This window comes from Sarcophilus harrisii, chromosome 2, assembly GCF_902635505.1.
Source record: "Sarcophilus harrisii chromosome 2, mSarHar1.11, whole genome shotgun sequence".
NCBI classification, from domain to species: Eukaryota; Metazoa; Chordata; class Mammalia; order Dasyuromorphia; family Dasyuridae; genus Sarcophilus; species Sarcophilus harrisii.
This window is the reverse complement of record NC_045427.1, coordinates 370,179,101-370,200,775: the sequence shown is the minus strand read 5'-3', so window position 1 is coordinate 370,200,775 and position 21,675 is coordinate 370,179,101. Positions and strand designations below refer to the sequence as shown.

The following is a 21,675-nucleotide window of genomic DNA, read 5'->3' as shown; positions in this document are numbered from 1 at the left end:
TCCCACCCTCTGTTCCCATGGTTCTCTCTCTGGGTATAGATGGTTCTCTTCATCACTGCACAAGTGGAACTGGTCTGAATCATCTCACTGTTGAAGACAATCATGTCCGTCAGAATTGATCATCATATAGTCTTGTTGTTGCTGTGTATAATGATCTCCTGGTCCTGCTCTTTGCATCAGTTCATGTAAGTCTCTCCAAGCCTCTCTGTATTCATCCTGCTGGCCATTTCTTATAGAACAATAATATTCCATAACATTCATATACCACAATTTACCCAACCATTCTTCAATTGATGGGCATCCATTCATTTTCCAGTTTCTAGCCACTACAAACAGGGCTGCCACAAACATTTTGGCACATGTGGGTCTCTTTCTCTCTTTTAACATCTCTTTGGGATATAGTCCCAGTAGAAACACTGCTGGAACAAAGGATATGCACATTTTGATAACTTTTTGAGCATAATCCCAAACTGCTCTCCCAAATGGTTAAATCCATTCACAGTTCCACCAACAATGTATCAGTGTCCCAGTTTTCTCATATCCCCTCCAACATTCATCATTTTCTTTTCCTGTCATCTTAGCCAATCTGACAGGTGTGTAATGATCTCTCAGAGTTGTCTTGCACAACAGAGTTGCATTTCTCTGATCATTAGTGATTTGGAGCACCTTTTCATGTGTCTACAAATAGTTTCAATTTCTTCATCTGAAAATTTTCTGGTGGTGTCCCTTGACCATTTATCAATTGGAGAATGGCTTGAACTTTGGATGTAAATCCTTTGGATGTAAAAATGTTTTCCCAGTTTATTGCTTCCCTTCTAATCATGTCTGCATTTGTTTTGTTTGTACAAAAACTTTTTAACTTAATATAATCAAAATTATCTATTTGGTATTCAATTATGAGTAATTAATATATAGCTTTAGATCTGGTAGAGGTAGGCCATCTTCATTTGATTTTTTTTTTTCATTAGTTCCCTTGAAATTCTTGACCTTTTGTTCTTCTAGATGAATTTTGTTGTTATTTTTTCTGGTTCAGTAAAATAGTTTCTTGGGAGTTTGATGATTAGTATAGCATTAAATAAATAGATTAGTTTAAAGAGTATTGTCATCTTTACTCTATTTGCTCGACTTATTCAAGAGCACTTGACATTGCTTAGATCTGACTATGTATGTGGTAAGTGTTTTGTAATTTTGCTTATATAGTTCATGACTTTGCCTTGGTAGGTAGATTCCCAAATAGTTTATATTCTCAACAGTTATTTTAAATGGAATTTCTCTTTCAATCTCTTGCTGTTGAATTTTGTTAATGATGTATAAGAATGCTGATGATTTATGTGGATCTATTTTGTATTCTGCAATTTTGTGAAAGTTGTGAATTATTTCTAATAGCTTTTTAGTTGATTCTCTGGAGTTCTCTAAGTATACCATCACATCATCTGCAAAGAATGATAATTTGGTCTCTTCATTACCTACTCTAATTCCTTTAATCTCTTTTTCTTCTCTTATTGCCAAGGCTAACATTTCTAATACAATATTGAATAGTAATGGTGATAGTGGGCAACCTTGTTTCACCCCTGATCTCACTGAGAAGGGTTCTAGTTTATCTCCATTACATATGATACTTGCTGATGGTTTTAAATGGATACTATTGACTATTTTAAGGAAAAATCTATTTATTCCTATACTCTCTTGTGTTTATAATAGGAATGAATGTTGGATTTTATCAAATGCTTTTTCTGCATCTATTGAGATAATCATATGGTTTTTGTTAATTTGGTTATTGATATAGTCAATTATGCCAATAGTTTTCCTAATATTGAACCAGCCCTGCATTCCTGGTATAAATCCTACTTGGTTGTGGCGTATTATCCTGAGAATGATTATCTGTAATCTTCTTTGCTAATATTTTGTTTAAGATTTTTGCATCAATGTTCATTAAGGTGATTGGTTTATAATTTTCTTTCTCTGTTTTCAACCTACCTGGTTTAGGTATCAGTACTATGTCTGTATCATAAAAGAAGTTTGGTAGGAGTTCTTCATTCCCTATTTTTTCAAATAGTTTATATAGTATTGCAATTAATTGTTCTGTAAATGTTTGATAGAATTCACATGTAAGTCTATCTGGCCTTAGGGATTTTTTCTTAGGGAATTGATTAATAGCTTGTTCTATTTCTTTTTCTAAAATGGAACTATTTTTTAAAATAACTTTTTATTTACAAGATATATGCATGGGTAATTTTTCAGCATTGACAATTACAAAACCTTTTGCTCTACCTTTTCCCTTCCTTCCCCTCACCCATTCCCCCAGATGGCAGGTAGAACAGTATATGCTGAATAATTTAAAGTATATGTTAAATACAATATATGTATACATGTCCATACAGTTACTTTGCTGCACAAGAAGAACCGGACTTTGAAATAATTTACAATTAACCTGTGAAGGAAATCAAAAATGCAGGCAGGTAAAAATAGAGGGATTGGAAATTCTATATAGTGGTTCAAATTCATTTCCCAGAGTTCTTTTGCTGGGTGTAACTGGTTCAATTCATAAAATGGGACTATTTAAGTAATTTATTTCCTCTTCTGTTAATCTGGGCAATCTATATATTTGTAGGTATTCCTCCATTTCACTTAGGGTGTCAAATTTATTGGCATAAAGTTGGGCAAAATAACTCTTACTTATTGCTCTAATTTCCTCTTCATTGGTGGTTAGCTCTCCCTTTTCATTTTTTGTGACTTATAATTTGATTTTCCTCTTTCCTTTTTCTTATCAAATTAACTAAAGCTTTATCTATTTTGTCAGTTTTTTCATAAAACCAACTCTTAGTTGTATTTATTAATTCAACAGTTAGTTTTTAGTTTCAGTTTTATTGATCTCTCCTTTTATTTTTAGAATTTCAAGTTTGATATTTGATTGGGGGTTTTTAATTTGTTCTTTTTCTAAGTTTTTCTGTTGCAAGCCCAATTTATTGATCTTCTCTTTATTTTATGCAAGTAAGCCTCTAGAGATATACAGTTTCCCCTTATTACCACTTTGGCTGCATCCCACAAATTTTGGTATGTTGTCTCATTATTGTCATTCTCTTGGATGAAATTATTGTGTCTATGATTCGCTGTTTCACCCATTTTTAGGATGAGATTATTTCGTTTCCAGTTTCTTTTTGGTCTGTTTTCCCCTGGCCCTTTATTGAATGTAATTTTTATTGCATCGTGATCTGAAAAAAAATGCATTTACTATTTCTGCCTTTCTGCATTTGATTTTGAGTCTTTATGTCCTAATATATGGTCAATTTTTATATAGGTTCCATGAACTGCTGAGAAGAAAGTGTACTCCTTTTTGTCTCCATTCAATTTTCTCCAAAGAGCTATCATATCTAGTTTTTCTAGTATTTTATTTACCTCTTTAACTTCTTTCTTATTTATTTTATGGTTTGATTTATCTAGTTCTGAGAGAACAAAGTTGAGATCTCCCACTGTTATAGTTTATAATAGTCTGTTTCTTTCTGCAACTCTCTTAAATTCTTCTTTAGGAATTTAGATGCTACACCATTTGGTTTTAGTTGGTGCATATATGTTTAATATTAATATTTCTTCATTATCTATAGTACCTATTGTATCTATGGTATGGTATTTAGCATTAGTATTTAGCAAAATATAATTTCCTTCCTTATCTCTTTTAATCAGGTCAATTTGTGCTTTTGCTTGATCTGAAATGAGGATAGCTACTCCTGCCTTTTTTACTTCACCTGAAGCATAATAGATTCTACTCCAGCCTTTTAGTTTTACTCTGTATGTATCACTCTGCTTTAAATGTGCTTCTTGTAAAATGTTGGAGGATTCTGGCTTTTAATCCAGTCTATTATCTGCTTACGTTTTATGGGAGAGTTCAGCCCATTCTCATTTACAATTAAAGCTACTAATTCTGTATTTCCTGCCATCTTATTAACCCCAAATTATATTTTTCTCTTTCTTTTTCCCTTTTCCCTCCTCCCCAATATTTTACTTATGAGCAGTACTTGCCTCAAGCAGTCCTGCCCCTTTAGAAACTCTCCCCCTTTCTTATATCTTTCCCCTACTATTTCTCTTTGCCCTTCTTTTTAGCCTACCCCTTCTCTTTTCCCCTTTTCCCTTCCACTTTTCTATAAGATGAGAGAAGTTTCTTGATGAAACTAATAAATCTAATATTCTTTCTTCGGGCCAAATCTGATGAGAGTAAGATTCACCCAATATTCATCATCTTCTCTTCTTTCCCTCAATTATGTTTTCTTTGCTTCTTCTTGAGATGTAATTTCCCTCAGTTTCCCTCCACTTTCTCCCCTTTTTTTGGTTACAATCCCCTTTCCATCTCTAGTTTCTTATTTATATTGTAACAGTAAAATCAGATTATACATGTATTCTCAATGTATACCCATAACAGAAATATAGTTCTCAAGAGCTTTTTTTTTTCTTTTTACCTTTTTGTGCTTCTCTTGAGTTCTTTATTTGGAGGTCAAATTATTTTTTTTAGCTCTGGTCTTTTCATCAAAAAAACATGGAATTCACCAGTTTCATTGAATGTCTGTCTTCTTCCCTGAAAGAAAATGCTGAATTTAGCAGGATAATTTATTCTTGATTGAATTCCAAGATCCTTTGCCTTTTGAAACATCAGATTCCAGGCCCTTTGATCCTTTACAGTGGAATTGCTAGATCCTGAGTAATCCTTATTGTGGCTCCTGTATTTGAAATATTTCTTTTGGGCTGCTTATAATATTTTTTCCTTGGTTTGATAGTTCTCAAATTTAGCCACAATATTCCTTGGGGTTTTAATTTTGGGGTGTCTTTCAGGAGGTGTTCAGTGAATTCTTTCAATGGTCATTTTACCTTCTATTTCTATGATATTGGGGCAGTTCTCTTTGATGATTTCCTAAAAGATAGTGTCTAGACTCTTTTTTTCATCATGTATTTCAGGGAGTCCAATAATCCTTAGATTGTCTCTCCTAGATCTATTTTCCAGGTCATCTTGTTTTCCCCATTAGGTATTTTACATTTTTTCTATTTTTTCATTTTTTTGGTTTTACTTGGCTGATTCTTGTTGTCTTATTGAACCATTCATTTTCATTTGTTCAATTCTGAATTTTTTTGTGTTATTTTCTTCATTTACTTTTTTAAAGTTTCTTTTTGTATTTGTCCGATTGAATTTTTGAATGAGTTGTTTTGTTCTATGGAATTTTTTTCCATTTCACAAATTCTTTTTTTTAAAGAAGGTATTTTCTTTTTCTGTTTCACAAATTCTGTTTTTTCTGGGAGTTGCTTTCCTTTTCTAGTTTGTCAAATCTATCTTTTAACGAGTTATATGCTTTTTCCATTTCATTGTCTATTCACTCCAAACTCTCTTGCAAAGCTTTTATTTTCTTTCCCCATTTTTCTTCTAACTCACTTTTAAATATTGTATCCCAGATGTGGAAATCTCTTAGCTAGCCTCTTATGGCAGGATGAAAAATTCCCCAAAATAAGGACTGTAGCAGCTTATACCCAAATCTGGAATATAATTGAGAATAGCTCTAGCAATTTCTTAGGGATGAACATATCCCAACCTTGGGTGATATTGTAGAAGCGGCACTTTCAGACCTACTTTGGGAACTGAGAAGGCCCCTGTGCACTGATCCAATTTGGCTTTTCCTTTTACACTGCCATTCAAAGATTCTAGTAAGACTGTATTAGGAAAAAATAAGTCGAGGGGAATACTGGATTAATTTAAGGCTAAAAATCAAGTTATTTTTTTATTTGGATCATTACTATTCTGGTGGCCTCATGTTCCTATCATTATGTATACCATGCTTATTGATTATGAGGGTGGTTCAAAGCACTGTCCAGAGTATGGGAAACATTCATATATCTGGGTGCAATATTAAATTGTTAATTTAACAACATTAATTTAATTTAAATGTTAATTTAACAAACTTAAATGTTAAAATGATAATTGTCAAGGATAATAATTGTGTCAGTAGTGATGATGAATGTGGATTGATGTTAAGAAAATTTGAGAGTCAAAACTTTTATCAAGAAGAAAAGGGAGGAATTGTGAGAAATAGGGTTTTGCAATCTTAGGTGTTTTGCTTTCACAGATGTCCTTGAGAAAGGATAAATACCCCAGAGAATGTGCAAGGGTTGCAGTTGAGGAGAGGGAGGGGCAGATTGCCCCATGGAAAAGAAAGGCTTGGGAAAGTGGAGGTGTGACCAATAGTAGGAGCTCAAAGAACAAAAGAAAGAGCTTCTTTGGTCACATTTTGCTTAGATTTGGGTGTATTACCACCTTATAAGGGAGAATTGTAACCTGCAAGGATCTTGACCAATCAGGATCTTGATGGGGAGAGTAGGACTAATTAGCTAACTAATATAAAAAGTGACTTGCTCAGAGTCACACAGCTAGGAAGTGTTAAGTGTCTGAGGCCAGATTTGACCTCAAATCCTCTTGACTTCAGAGCTGGTGATAAGAAAAATGACTTTTTGACAATTTGAATTGGGCAAGGGGAAGCCAGTGAAGTTTTAAGAAACCAAGAAATAATAAAACAAAATATAAAGCATGAAAAAATAGAAGAGAATGTGAAACATTTCATAAGAATAACAACAGATCTGGAGAACTGTCAAGAAGAGAAAACATAAGAATAATTGAACTACCTGAAAAGTATAACAAAAAAATGAATACACAATAATATGAGAAATAATTAAAGAAAATTATCCTGAAGTGATAGATCAAGAGGGGAAAGTAGAAATAGGAAAAATCCACTAATTACTATCTCAAAGAGATCCTACAAGAAAAATATATGGAAATATCATTGCTAAATTTTGAAATATGTCCCATGTTAAAAAAATTATAAACAACAAGAATGACAAAAAAAACCCCAAACAACAACAACAAAATCAAATATACTACAGCTACAATAAGAATAGCATAAGATTTATTAGCATCTAGCAGTAAAAGACTATAGATTCTGGAACATTACACAAAGCAATCAAGAGAACTAGAATTATGGTTGAAAATATTATATCTTGGAAAATTAATTATAATATTGAATGGTAAAAGAGGACATTCAACAAATTATCAGATATTAAGAATTTTGTTTCAAACAAAACTGAACTCAATGGAAAATTTAACCTTTAAGAACCAACATGAAAGACTAATTTCAAGGAATTTAATAGGGACAAATTATTTATGTTTTATATGTGGAAAGAACTAACACAGAGGGATTAGATAGAGAAGGTGGGATGGTAGTTCTGAAAACCTACTAGCATTAGGCATGGGTTAAAGAGGGAATAATGTGTGTGTGTGTGTGTGTGTGTGTGTGTGTGTGTGTGTATGTGTGTGTTTGTATATGCATTTGTTTCATGGATATGAATAAAAGCAGTTTTAGACAGTGGAGTCAAGATGGCAAAATGAAGCCAGGAAACTGCTCAAACTCTCCCAGTTTCTCTCAAAAACCATATGAAACCAAGCCTCTAAACAGATTCTGATGGAATGAAACTACTCTCCAGTTCAAAACAGATTGGAAAAACTTCAAGAAAGGTCAGTCTCACTGAGGTGAAAAGGGTGTTCAGTTCAGCTCATACAGATTCTGGGAAAGTCAGCAAGAAGGTGTTAATCACAGCAAATAAGCAATTGAGACCCTTGGTCCTGGCTCAGCAGAGAAGCAAATCAGTGGGGCAGCCTCCAGGCTCAGGTCAGAAGGTGAACTCTGGAAAGCCAGAGTGTTTCTGAAAAGAATAGACAAAATTATCCCCTACAAACTTAAAATCCCCTGTGTTCAAAGCCAAGGCTCAGACTTGCATAGGAAGCTTGGAACAATGTCCTCTTTGCCCCAGGAGCAGAGTTTGAACATAAAAGTAAAAAAAAAAAATACTAAAAGAAAAGGAAAGAAAATGAGCAAGAAATAGAAAAGAACCTTGACCTTAGAAAGCTACTATGATTGAGAAAACTAAAACACCAACTCAGATGAGGACAAAACGTCTACAGATGGAATCTGAAAGAGTGATATGAATTGGACTCAAATTCAAAGAGGACTCTTGGAAGTGTTCATAAAAATGACTATAAAAGGCAAATAAGAGAGATAGAAGAAAAAATGAGAAAAGAAATGAGAGTTATATAAGAGAGTTAACAGCTGGAAAAGGAAGGTAATTCCTTAAAAAATATAACTGGCCAAATGCAAAAAAAAAAATCCACTGATGAAAGCAATACCTTCAAAAGTAGAATTAACCAAATGGAAAAAGAAATACCAAATCTAACTGAAGAAAATTACACATTAAGAATTAGAACAGGGCAGATGGAAGCCAATGACTCTCTGAGACATGAAGAATCAGTCAAACTAAAAAGAATGAAAAAAATGGAAGAAAATGTGAAATACCTTATTAAAAAATCAACCAACTGGGAAAATAGATGCAGAAGAGAAAATTTAAAAATTGTTGGTTTACTTGAAGGCCATGACTCAAAAAAGAGCCTGGATAGCAATCTTCAAGAGATAATCAAAGAAAACTGCCCTGATATTCTAGAAATAGAGGGGGAAATACTCATTGAAAGAATCCACTGATCACCTTTGAAAAGAGAGCTCACATGGAAAACCCCAAGAAACATTGTTGCAAAATTCCAAAACTACAATCTCAAGGAAAAATACTGCAAGCTGCGAGATAAAAACAATTCAAATATCAAAGAACAATAGTCAGAATTATCCAGGATCTGGTAGCTTCTACAATAAAAGATTAGAGGGCCTGGAATAATATGTTCCAGAAGGCAAAGGACTTGAAGTTATAACCAAGAATTAATTATCCAGTGAAACTGAACATCATTTTTCAGGGGAGGCAATGGATCTTCAATGAGACTTTTTGTAATGGGCTGAGGTTTGAGTTGATGCACTGAAGTCCCAAGTACATGAGGCTAAATAGTAATTGGACTATACTCTATTAATATACATGATTGGATAAAGAATGGTCCCTGCCCACTCTCTGTGCAAGTCCTGATGTGTTGTATAGGAAATGACGATTTTGGTGGGTGGAGACAGAGAGACAGGAAGGGAAGCTGGGAGAGATTGACCTTGGTTCCATACTCTTAGCTGCTGGTCGTGTGGCTGCTGATCTAGCTAGCTTCTTGACTCAGCTGCACACATTGCTATCGCCGATTATCTTCCACCTCTGATCCTTCTTCACTGAGAATAAAGACTGACGATTTTCCCCTAACCTGAATTCCTGACTCCTGCTGATTTAAAAATACATGGTCTTCACATTTGGCGCCCAGCGGTGGGAACCAAGGACTGAAGAAGTTTCCGGTGACCAGGAACTTGGGTGAGTATTGTTAATAGACAAACAGGGAACTTATTTTCTTAAAAACTAAACCAGTAATCTTTTTTTTGGCTAAAATGGGACAAATGCTAGCTAAAGACTCTCCATCCCCGCCCCCAACCCCTTCAACCCCTTCAACCCCACCAACCCCACCCACTAGTGGTGCTATAGAAAGCATGCTTAAGCTGATAGAAGGACAAGGGCTGCTTATAACTTGGGAACAGGTAGCTAGACTTCTAGGTACATTAAACCGCATCTCCCCTTGATTTGTAGAACAGGAATAGATCTCTCGAGATATCTGGTCCCTGGTTGGACAATAGGTGTCTGCATATTACAATGAAAACGGTCCTCATTCAATTTTCATCAAGGTATTTTATTTATACAATATAATTCAGTTAGCATTAAGAAACCCTATCCCTAGAAGAAGGAAAAAACCCATTGCTCCCGCTTGGAGTAGCCAAAGAGGGAGGCCTGATATTAAGGAGGAAGGCAATGAAGAGATTAATGACCATATCCCCACAGGGCATGGAGACTTAAGTGAGCAAGGGTGTGGTGACTTTCCACCTCAGGAGGCAGCTTCAGCTCCACCTCAGGAGCAAGTGATTGACTCTCCTCCATCAACTCCACCCTCCAGGATGGAAGGAGGAGGGCATTGGGGGCAGTGACAGCACCAGCACCTCCCCCCCAGCATCCCCAGTATCCAATTATGAGTAGATTACAAGAGGGCTTAATGAAGGCCAAAGAAAAGGAGCGTGCAGGAAGCTCCAGCCACATATCTTTCCTGTAATTTCCCAGTTTAATGCCTCAGGTCAACTAAGTCGAAGATACGCCCTTTTAACATAGAAATCATCAAAGACCTAAAAAGGCTTGAATTTTATGGGCTACATCAGCTTATGTTAAGATGCTATTACAGAATTTGGCTTTTGAAATCTTGACTCCTAATGACTGGAAATCTATAGCAAGGGTATGCCTAGAACCTGGACAAAATTACATGTGGCTTTCTGAATATAGTGAGCTCTATAGGGTACAAGCCCAACAAAATAGTCAAAATGCTGTTCATGCTGCGATCACTTATGACCTACTAACAGGTATAGGTCACTATGCAGACATCACAGCACAGATTAATTATTCAGTAGCAGCATATGAGCAAATTGCTGCTAATGCTATCAAAGCGTGGACTTCGATTCACAATAAAAATGACAAAGGTGAGGCCTTCACAAAAATAACACAAGGGCCAGATGAACCCTTTGCTGACTTTGTGGGACATTTGCAGACAGCTATCATAAGAACTAATGGGGAAAATTCATCAACAGATGTTTTAATAAGGCAACTTACTAAGAAAAATGCTAATGAGGTGTGCAGAAGGATTATACTAGGACTGCGCAAGGATGCTCCTTTAGAGGAGTTCATAAGACGCTGTGCCACAGTGGGCACAAATGCCTTTTATAGCCAGACTATGATGCAGACTTCCCAAGATCCCAACATGGGTACAGGGTCCTTCCAGCAAGGGACTTCTAGAGACAGATGTCAATGCTTTCAGTGTGGTAAAGTAGGCCATCTGAAAGCTCAATGTTGGTATAGAGGTAGAGTGAGAAAGCAGGGTGGGAGAACAAGACCCAGTACCCCATGTCTAAAATGCGACAGAGGCTTCCATTGGGCCTCAGAATATAGACAGGTTCAGGGAAACGGGATGAGGGGCCCAGCCCCAGGGCCCCAGGCAAAAAACACTTGGGGCATGATGGCAGCCAATGGTGCACCCGGAGAGTGCTTAGATGGCCAACACCCCAATATGACCAATCAGCCAGGAAGCCATATGATGGGAGAAAGGGATTACAATTAGGGAGAATAGAGTTGTATGCAGCTGAGATAACTGAGATACCCCCTGGAGAGGTGAAAACTGTTCCTCTCCAGCCTATGGATCCCTTGCCTCCAGGCACAGTAGGCTTGACCATTTTACCTCCTGAGAGTATGTACAAAACAGTGTCCATCCACACACACTGATGTGGGAAACTGGGGAATGTGTAGATAATATCCCAGTCACCAATACAGGCAGACAATGTGTGACTTATCACCCAGGAGAAATAGTAGCATCAGGTTTACTCATACAGAATCCTAATAAGCAGCTTGGTGATAGTCACCCAGATTCTGATTTCAGATCACAAAATCCAGCAATATATTGGACAGCAGCTGTAATAACTGACAGACCTATGCTCACGATCTATATAAATGGCCTTCCATTGGAAGGATTGGTAGACACTGGTGCAGATCGGACGGTCATTAGAGGTGCCAATTGGCCCAGTCACTGGCCAAAGATTAAAGCAGACACCTACATGTCTGGCGTAGGAGGATCAATAGCAGCTGAAGTTAGTGCTTCCCCTATGAGATGGACTTTTGAAGGCAAAACAGTTTTTACTCCTTTTATAGTTGAAAAAATCCCCATCAATCTGTGGGGAAGAGACGGTTTACAGCAATTAGGGTTAAAATGAGTACTTTGGTTTTTTAAGCAGGGCTGCTGAAGGCCTGCCAACACTTTCACCTGTTCCTATCCAATGGAAAACTGATACACCAGTGTAGATAGAACAGTGGCCCTTAAGTAACGATAAAATTCAGGCCTTATTAGATATAGTACAGGAGCACTTGACCAAGGACACTTAAAACCTTCTAAGTCCTTGAATTCTCAGTGTTTGTTGTGAAAACAAATCTGGAAAATGGAGGATGTTAACGGATTTAAGAAAAGTGAACGAACAGATGGAAACTATGGGAACTCTTCAGCCTGGACTTCCATCTCCCACTCAGTTGCCTAGAGAATGGCCTCTTTGGGTCATAGATATTAAGGATTGTTTCTATTCTATCCCTCTGGATAAGGAGGATATGAAAAGATTTGCCTTTTCAGTGCCCAGCATTAACTTAGCTGAGCCTTATAAAAGATATAAATGGACATATTTTCCACAGGGAATGAAAAACAGCCTACTATGTCAAATGTATGTTGCTGCTGCTCTTGCTCCAGTAAGAAAAGCATTCCCAAAAGTTATGCTATTATATTACATGGATGACATATTGGGATGTGCACCTGAGGAACAAATGTTAGAAGCATGTCTACAAAAGACCATAGAAACACTTAAGGAATTACAAATTATATATAGCACCAGAAAAAATTCAAAGACATGCTCCTTTTCAATATTTAGGTTATGAAGTATACCCTAAGGTGCTTACAGTTCAAAAACTGTCCTTAAGAACAGAAAAGCTAAACACATTGAATGATTTTCAGAAATTGATAGGAGATATCCAATGGATGCGACCAGTGTTAGGTTTGACCACCTATCAGTTACAACCGTTATATGACATTTTAAGGGGAGATAGTGCTTTAAATTCACCACACCAGCTTACAAAAGAAGCTCAAAAGGTTTTGAGAGAAGTTGATTTGGCTTTATCCAATGTGGTTGAAAGACACACTCAAAAACCCTTGGAGATATCAGTTTTTGCCACACAAGAGCTACCCACAGCAGTCCTTGATCAAGGAGACAGTGTGATAGAGTGGGTGAACCTCCCGGCACAACCAGAACAAAGCCTTACACCCTACCCAGTGCTTGTGGCTAGAATTTTATTAAAGGCCACTAAGCGAGCAGTACAACTATCTGGGACAAGACCTGTCAAGATATATACATTTTATACCAATACACAAATTAATGTGTGTTGTGAGACCATCCCAGAGTGGCAAATTTTATTAGCCATGGCTCCAAATTTTATACATGGGTCTCCATTAAAGATAACTAGACTATTACATAATTGGCGATGGATTTTGAAGAAAAGTTTCAAAGTTCCTCTTCAAGGACCAACTATCTTCAAGATGATCCAAACAAATATTTGTGCTGTGTACTCATGATCTAACTATAAAGAGAACAGTCAGAACTCCTTTTCAGTCCACTCAGCAGAATGAATTGTACGCGATCATTCTAGCTCTTACTTTATTATCCAGGCGACATAAATATAATATTTGATTCGGCCTATTCAGTAGGTGTGGTACAAAGAATTGCCACAGCCTAAATAAAATTTGCAGCCTCTAATATATATCAGCTCTTTAAGAAACTTCAAGAGCAAGTGAGAAAGCATCCAGGTAACATCTATATATTACATATCCATTCTCATAGTGGACTTCCAGGTCCCATATTTGATGGCAATTCAAAGGCAGATAGCCTTCTAACTATGTTGGTCAATACCCCTTTATTCCAAGAAGCCCAGGCATCTCATTCTAAATATCATCAGGCTGCTCGAGCTTTACGTTTACAATTTGGAATAACAAGAGGGAAGCTAGGAGCATAGTAAAAGCCTGACAGCTTGTCTTCCTTTCCACGCCCCACACTGCCTCCAGGGAAGAACCTCGTGGTTTGAGACCCAATGAAATCTGGCAAATGGATGTGACCCATTATAAATCTTTGGTCGTCTGTCTTTCATCCACGTTTGGTAGACACCTTTTCAGGATTCACTTTGCAAACCAGCAGCAAAAGAGACAGCCCAAGTGAGTGGTCACTGAATTCTCACACAAGCATTTGCTTATGGTGTGCCACAAGCAATAAAACAGACAATGGTCCTGCTTATACTTCAAAACATTTTGGACACTTTTTGTGCACAGTATAAGATTTTACACACCACGGCATACTTTTAATCCTCAAGGACAGGGATAGTGGAGAGGAGAAACAGAGATAAGATGCTCCTCCAAAACAAAAGAAAGGGGGAGCACAGGTAACCTAGAGAACTTCTAAATCTAGCCTTTTATACTATTAACTTCTTGATTTTTGACAAAGATGCACTGGCCTGGCAGACAGGTTTTATAACCCACTGGAAGGTCAGTGTCCAAGTGGAGCAGCTCCACTATCTTTAGATAATCACCAGGTGATGTGGAGAGACCAGAAAGTGGTGAATGGAAAGGACCAGATAGGCTAACGCTTTGGGGAGAGGGTTTGCTTGTATCTCTACAGGTGAAGAAGGAATCAGATGGGTGTCAACGAGCCATATTCGCATTGTCCATCGCAGAGAGACAGAGCAGACCCTTGAAACAAAGGAGAAGACCCAAGAAATATCCGGTGGTTGTGTTGCTGATTGTGCTCACCATTGAAAGAGTGTGGAAGTTATGGCGTTTGACTCATGGACAATAAAGATTGTAAGACTTGAAAACCCTCAGGAATCATTGGATTCTCTGAGATATAGGACTTGAAAACTCTCAGGAATCATTGGATTCTCTGAGAAATGATAAGACTGTTACAGGACTTCAAAATCTGCTGGAATCACTGGATTCCCTAACACATAAAAAGACTTTTGTAGGACTTCAAAAACTCAGGGGGATCATTGGATTCCTGACATGTGAAGCAATGGACAATAGATTGGTTTTGGACTATCTCTTGGCTGCTGAAGAAGGTGTATGTGTGACTGTTGTTTACATACCCTCCTTCTAGGACTTCTGATGATCTTTTCCAACACCATGTTGATTTATATTGTTTGCTATGCCGCTACTTGCATGTACAATTCATGTGTGTTACACCACATTGAGCCGGCACTGACTGTGGGGAGAGTCATCCCTAATAGCCTCTGCGTTATTGCTATGTGCTTGTGTAATACCTCCCATGCTGATGGGTTTGTGCATAATAAGACCCTTCAGCCCAGAAACCCGCTAGCAACCCCCACTTCCCTTTGATGCTTTTCATCTCCCTTCCTGAGATGTCAGGCAGGGTGTGATCATCTCCTTTTTAGTGCTTTCACCGCCTTTCCTGAGAAGTCAGGGAGGCTGTGATCACCTCCTTTTCGGTACTTTCAACTCCTTCCCTGAGAAGTTAGGGAGGGTGTGATCACCTCCCCTTGGGGGTTCTGACCTCCCTGAGGAGTCAGGGATGGCATGACTACCTGTGTTCTAAAACAAAAGAACGCGGGATGTAATGGGCTGAGGCTTGAGTTGATGCATTGAGGTCCCAAGTACATGAGGCTAAATAGTAATTGGACTATACTCTATTAATATACATGATTGGATAAAGAATGGTCCCTGCCCACTCTCTGTGCAAGTCCTGATGTGTTGTATAGGAAATGACGATTTTGGTGGGTGGAGACAGAGAGACAGGAAGGGAAGCTGGGAGAGATTGACCTTGGTTCCATACTCTTAGCTGCTGGTCGTGTGGCTGCTGATCTAGCTAGCTTCTTGACTCAGCTGCACCCATTGCTATCGCAGATTATCTTCCACCTCTGATCCTTCTTCCCTGAGAATAAAGACTGACGATTTTCCCCTAACCTGAATTCCTGACTCCTGCTGATTTAAAAATACACGGTCTTCATAACTTTTAATCACTTCTATTGAAAAAAAATCAGAACTAAACAGAAAATTTAATCTAAAAACACAGGACTCAAGAGAAGCAGAGAAAGGTAAACAGAGGGAAAATATTTACTATTTAAAGGTTAAATTATTTACATCCCTACGTGGGAAAATGATATCTGTGATTCTTGAGAACTGTATCTGTTACTGGAGCAGATAGAAGTTGTCATCACATGGACAGAGAATGTAGTTGTGAATGAATTCTGATGTGATGACATCAAAGAAAAAGACATTAAGGGATGGTATAAAGTCTGTACTGGAAGAAGAGAAAGGGGAGATGTAATGGGGCACATTAGATCACACAAAGAGGTATAACAGACCTATTACAATCGAGGAAAAGAAGAGAGGAGGATAAGCATTGTTTGAAACTTGACCTCATTAGTTTTGGCTCTAAATGGGAATAACTTAATCATTCAGTTGGGTATAGAGGAGCAGAAAGAGGAAAGAAAAAGGAGCGGTTGGATAGAAGTGAGGGCAGAAATATTGGGGAAAAAAAGGTAAAAGGGGGAGGATGATAGAAAATAAGGTAGTGGGTGGAGTTGGTAAAAAAAAAAGAATCACTATTAAGTGTTATGGGCCAGAACTCTGAACTTGAAACAAAGGATTCTTACAAGGTATAAGTCAGTAGAATTGATAGAGACAATAGTTATCTAATTTAGCATGGTTCAGTATGATTGATTTAATCCTACAAGGAGATGTTATGGGCTAGAACTTGAAACAAAGCACTAAGGAAATGAGGAATTGAGGAAACAATGGTTAAATCTAGTTTAGCATTGATTTAATCCTACAACAAATATTGGTTTTCTAGTAATATAATGATTGGTTATCATAGGAGAAGCTCTCAGGGCCAGAAAGGACAAACACACTAGAAGCTCTCGGAGGCTGAGACAGATTCATTCCATCTTCCACTTTTGTTGTGGCTGGAGGCTAAAGCCGAAACCCTTGGAAGTCAGGGAGATTCAGAAGCCACAGAAGGCAGGTGGAAGCTCTTGGAACCAAGGAGAGAGAAAGGGCTTCAGAAAAACTAGCCGAGCCCCAAGTGAAGGAGACAAGACTTTGAAGGAGACAAAGGATTTGGATTTGCATCCTGGCTGCATTTGGATGCTTCCAGAGACCCCAAGAAAACCTCAACAATAGAAGATTACATTTTAGAGAAGAATATTACAATTAAGCACAGAGTAGAAAGAGAACAAAAGTATATACAGGGGTAAAAATAGGATGGAGAGAAATAGAGAGATGGTAATCATAACTGTGAGTGGAAATGAGATGAACTCTCCCATAAAATAGAAGTGAATAGCAGAATACATTAAAAACAGAATCCTACAATATGCTCTTTTCAAGAAACATATTTGACACAGAGAGACACATACAGAGTAAAGGTAAAAGGCTGGAACAGAATTTATTATGCTTCAGCTAATATAAAAAAAGCAGGAGTAACAATTCTGATCTCAGATAAAGCAAAAGTAAAAATATATCTAATTAAAATGGATAAGGAAGGAAAGCACATTTCGATAAAGGATACTTTAAAACAGTGAAGTTGTAATGATATTAAATGCATATGCACTAAGTGGTAGACCCTACAAATTCCTAGAGAATATATTAAGCCAATTACAGGAAGAAACAGCAAAACTTTATTAGTGAGGAATCTCTACCTTCCCCTCTTAGAATCAGACAAATCTAACCATAAAATAAATAAGAAAGAAACTTGGGAGGTTAATAGGATCCCAGAAAACCTAGATATGATAGACCTCTGGAAAAATTTTAATAGAGACAGAAAGGAATACATCTTTTTCTCAGCAGTGCATGCGTTGACCATGCATTAGGACACAAAGATCTCAAAACAAATGCAGAAAGGCAGAAATGGTAAATGCTTCCTTATGAGACCACAATGCAATACAAATTATATTTAATAAAGGGCCAGGGAAAGATAGACTAAAACCCAATTGGAAATTAAATAATCTAATTCTAAAAAATGAGTCAAACAACAAATCACAGAAACAATCCATAATTTCATCAAAGAAAATGACAATAATGAGACAACATACCAAAACCTATGGGAAGTAGCCAAAACAGTTCTTAGGGGAAATTTTATATGTTTAAATAGCTATATGAATAAAATAGAGAAAAAGGAAATTGTCTAATGGCAAGAATGTATAATGATCAACTATGAAATAGTTGGGTGGTTCATTGAATCAAAGCAATCCCAATAGATTTTGGACAGAAAATGCCATCTCATTCAGAAAAAGAACTATGGAGATTGAATGTAAATCAATGCATGGTATTTTCACTTCTTTTTTTCTATTTTTTCTCTCCCATTGTTTTCTCCTTTTGTTCTGATTTTTCTCTCCCAACATCATTCAAAAGCAATGTATATCAAAATAATAAATTAATGAAAAAATAATTAAAAAAGGAATTACGCACACAAAAGCAATTTTAGAAAGCATCCATCCACAAAGCATAAAATATTAAAGCTATATCAAAGGTAGTCTGAATTTGGACTTCTCTTAAAATGAAGTGACTTTTCTGTTCACTCAGATGTCTGTGCAGTTCTGAATGCATAATAACAATCAACAGTAACATTATCTGAGTAAGCACAAAGTTACCATTTTGAATGTGAAAGATGACCTGCCCAGAATGATCCAACATTATTTCTCTGGTGGAGATCCATAAGGAAACAAGAGTTTGTCAGTGGGGTGGTTTTTAAGGTCAATATAGGATTTAGAATTATGCTATTAAGAAGCAAGCACCAGGCAAATCTCTTGTATCATTCATAAGCAACCTTCAAACAAGTATATTCTAAATATTCTTAGTTTTTGTGAGTTGTGGTTCTCAAGATAGTCTCTGAATCACTAATGGTCCATTCTTGTGAGGAGGGAGAGGGTTCAGATATCTTAGCCTTGCTATATACAGGGAAATTATTTAGGGAGATTCTTATTTAAATTTATAAGATCCATATAACTCTTTAATTAAAATTTGAAATTAGACTCAAAATTCAATTTTTGAATTGTCATATTTTTCTATTTCTATTAGCATGCTCCAGTTTCTAAAGGGGCATTTCTGATTTCCATTTAAAAATATAATAAATCTCCTTATAAAATCTTTAATATAATAGATTATAGATATGCACAAAAATGAATCTTTCAATATATTTATTGGCATCATGCATACATGATAGAACTACAAAGGATTTATATCAAGATGATATAATTTTTAGAAGAAAAAATTATGAATGCTACTAGTATAATCTGTCAAAACATTTTTATTTAATTTGATGTTGCTCTATATCCCAGTCATTTTGAGCTTGTAAGAGAGATGTTCAAACTTTTATGGTTTCATATGTCTCCCAACTCCCATGCCCTAAGAAGATTTCAGGTAATATTTATAGTAATCTTGAACAAGGATTCTCTTAACATTACAGAATTGAGCAATCAAGTCACTATTCCATTTCTTCTAGAACATTTCACTTGTGGAAGATGGGTTCACTCCCATAAATATATATCAAAAATCTAAATTTGGTAGTGAAAGTGACTTGTCTCCTTTTGTGTCTAAGAGAACACTTTTCATGGGAATGGACCTCTAATTCCTTCAGAAGAAAGAAGAAATTGCTTTTTTTTTTTTTGATATGGCAATCTTTATGTCTACAACACAGAATAACCATGCACAAATCCAGGGATGTGGAGCTCTATTTACAAAGAAGTTGCACTGAACTGAACACAAGTGCTGTGGAGCAGAAGAAACAGATATATGAATGAACAGAAAGATCTGCACTAGTCCTGGCTTTCCCATGCAAACTAAGCCAGTTTGTGGCAGAGCAATTACTCAGCAATGTCCACTATTGACTAACCTAGCCATCCAGAAATTTGGCCTGTGTCAGGAAAACTCCCTATAGCTAACTTAGACACCTGTACTTCTAGAGGATGGATCTTGTCGGGGGGAGTGAGGGGTTCTGGTCAGTCTCCCACCACCACCAGGTATACTTCCTCTTAGCTGTTGTTAACTGACTCAGGCCTCTGATGGCTTGCCACACTGTCACTCCAAAGAAAAACATCTTCCAGGACAGTCCATGAACTAGGATACTAAATCCCTCATAACTCAGGGGTATTTCTCAAGCCACATGGCTCACTTTTCCTGCCTTATGCCACACGTGTCAAAAGTCTCTTCTCCCAGGCAATAACTTTCCCAACACCTATTTACAAGTTAGCTGCCAAAGAAAGTCAGCAGGCAGCAGACTGAAGTAAGCTACCAAAGTGGAATTGGGGGTTCAAAATGCCAAGGAAGAGGTGGGGAAAGGCCAACCCCAAACCTTAAGCAAAAGGCACCAGGTAGACCTAGGCCTGATTGTCTCATGGCCAAGGCCCTACTTCTAATCTGGATCATCCAAAAGGATAATGAAAGAAGAGGCCAAAAAAAAAAGGCCTTAATCTTCATTCCTAGGCAAGAAACCAGATAGCAGCAGCAGGGCCCTGAAAGACAGCTACCCAGGACAGCATAGCTAAGTCATTTCACACTGCCCTGGAAAGTGGCTTTAGTATGAAGGCCTCTTAAGCTTGTGAAACTTGAGTAATTTAGTCAAGGAAGTCATAACCAAGAAGGGTTTTCCAGCGTCTGTCTTTCCTTTCATTGACTCTGGCCCTGGTTTCAAAGAAATAACCTGTCAGGAACCTGATGGTGTCTTGAGAGGCCTGAATCCTGAATAACTAATTTGCCTGTGTTCCTCCCAGAACTCTATCCCTGTCATAGCCATAAGCCCATCTCTATCATCTTAGAAATTACAGAAAGGCAGGTTGAAACTAAGCCCCAGTTTCAACAGTTGTTCCGACCCAGGGCCAGCAGAAGAAGTCGATTCCTAGAGCCTTGGGGGAGTCCTGGAATGTCACCAAGTTAAAATTTCTACCAACCCATACTAACAAGCTCCAGTCTCAGCTCAAGCCTTGGGCCAGACAGAAAAATTGTTGAGAGCTGGAATTAAATTGTTGAGAGCTGGAATAATTGCCTCTATAAAGCTGAGAAGCAAGTCAAGGGTCTTTGAACAAGGGATATAGAATATAATGCCTCGAACTTTCATGCAGACCTGGAGCAGGGTACTTCAAAGAAAAGAAACAGCATCTCAGAGCCTGACTCCTCAAAGGAGGGGCAGTTGTGACTCCAACATCAACGATTCTTGGGCAGCTGACCAGACATCATTTGCTTTCCTCCATGAAGAGCAAACTCCCTGTAAATTTACAAACCAGTACATTAAAAGTAGCCCAGGGATGACAAAGAAAAGAAACTACATTAAGGGGCAAATGTAGTGCCTACTTTTAAGCCACTTTTAAGCCTGGGAGACTGATTAACAAATTTCTTACCTGAAGGAGAGAAACAAAACCAGTGCCCTGGATACATTCCTGAGTCTATAGGACACACTCCTTGAAAGCTAAATGTTCCAGAACCAGCTAGTTCTCACTTGGCAAGGATCCTAGGACAACTCCAACAGGTTATCAACCAACCTTGGGAAGATGTCTTTGTCTTTTACATGCACAATTGGAAGAAAAAACCCTCCAACTTATTACAAAAGCTAGCTTTCAAACAATGCCTGAAATGTTAGCTTTATTTATTCCTGGTCACCCATTCAGGAGGTATAAGTTGTACTATTAGCAGAAGCCAACCAAGATCCTAATTAGCAAAGGGGATTGGGGGTACCATACCCCAGAAAGAACCTTACAGCCATTGTGCTCAGAGGCACAGCTAAGCAGTCCTCCCTCTTCCGTTGGTGCCTGGAGCAAGCTCACAACCTGATTGCACCTGCTAGAAAGAGGGAGTGTAACCAGCTTTCTCTTGTTGTGTCAGACGGGGATGAGTAGTGGTCAACATTGCTTGCTGAGGCTAGTGGGCCTCAAGAAAGTATAACTGTTGCAAATAGCATCCCAGCACTGAGGAAGTGAGACAAGGGCGAAGGAACACAGTTGCATACAGGAAATAGAATTATACATTTTAGTAAAGGTCAAGAAAAATTATAGCCTGAGAGTCAATTGTCAAAG

At 37.5% G+C, this 21,675-nt stretch overlaps 1 protein-coding gene across 1 annotated transcript in view; it reads right to left on the bottom strand.

The window, feature by feature from the left end:
- Positions 1 to 20,796: 20,796 nt before the first annotated feature.
- Positions 20,797 to 21,675, bottom strand: part of LOC111721103 (serpin A11) — a 48,834-nt gene continuing 47,955 nt past the window's right edge. Inside the window, exon 6 of the transcript XR_004232107.1 lies at positions 20,797 to 20,870. The gene's annotated coding sequence lies outside the window, so the exon portion shown is untranslated. The remainder of the gene's footprint in view (positions 20,871 to 21,675) is intronic.